Source organism: Arachis duranensis, chromosome 10, assembly GCF_000817695.3.
Source record: "Arachis duranensis cultivar V14167 chromosome 10, aradu.V14167.gnm2.J7QH, whole genome shotgun sequence".
NCBI classification, from domain to species: domain Eukaryota; kingdom Viridiplantae; phylum Streptophyta; class Magnoliopsida; order Fabales; family Fabaceae; genus Arachis; species Arachis duranensis.
Genome location: NC_029781.3, coordinates 40,620,256 through 40,621,329, shown reverse-complemented (window position 1 = coordinate 40,621,329; position 1,074 = coordinate 40,620,256).

The window sequence follows — 1,074 nt, the reverse complement described above, 5'->3', positions numbered from 1 at the left end:
TAAGTATTGAGCAACTTGCTCTCCAGTCACATCTTCATCCTCTTCAGAGGATGAATATTCTTCAGAGCTCATGAATGGCAGAACGAGATTTAATGGAATCTCTATGGTCTCTAGATGAGCCTCAGATTCCTCTGGATCCTTAATAGGAAACTCCTTCTTGTTTGAAGGACGTCCCAGGAGGTTTTCCCCACTAGGATTTTCGTCCTCCTCCTCCCTAGTGTATTCGGCCACTTTGATCAAATCAATGGCCTTGCACTCTCCCTTTGGATTCTCTTCTGTATTGCTTCGGAGAACACTGGGAGGAGTTTCAATAATTTTCTTGCTCAGCTGGCCCACTTGTGCTTCCAGATTTCTGATGGAAGATCTGGTTTCATTCATGAAACTAAAAGTGGCCTTTGACAGATCAGAGACTATATTGGCTAAATTAGAAGTGTTTTGTTCAGAATTCGCTGTCTGTTGCTGAAAAGATGATGGATATGGCTTACTATTGTTCAGCCTATTGCGTCCACCATTATTAAAGCCTTGTTGAGGCTTTTGTTGATCCTTCCAGGAGAAATTTGGATGAGTTCTCCATGATGGGTTATAGGTATTTCCATATGGTTCACCCATGTAATTAACCTCTGCCATGGCAGGGTTCTCAGGATCATAAGCTTCTTCAGAAGCTGCCTCTCTAGTACTGTTGGATGCATGTTGCAATCCATTCAGATTTTGAGAGATTATGTTGACCTGTTGAGTCAACATTTTGTTCTGAACCAATATGGCATTCAGAGCATCTATTTCAAGAACTCCTTTCTTCTGAGGGACCCCATTATTCACGGAATTCCTCTCAGAGGTATACATGAACTGGTTGTTTGCAACCATGTCAATGAGTTCTTGAGCCTCTTCAGGCGTTTTCTTCAGATGAATGGATCCACCTGCAGAGTGGTCCAATGACATTTTCGAAAATTCAGAGAGACCATAATAGAATATATCTAATAGGGTCCATTCTGAAAACATGTCAGATGGACATCTTTTGGTCAGCTGCTTGTATCTTTCCCACGATTCATAGAGGGATTCACCATCTTTTTGTTTGAA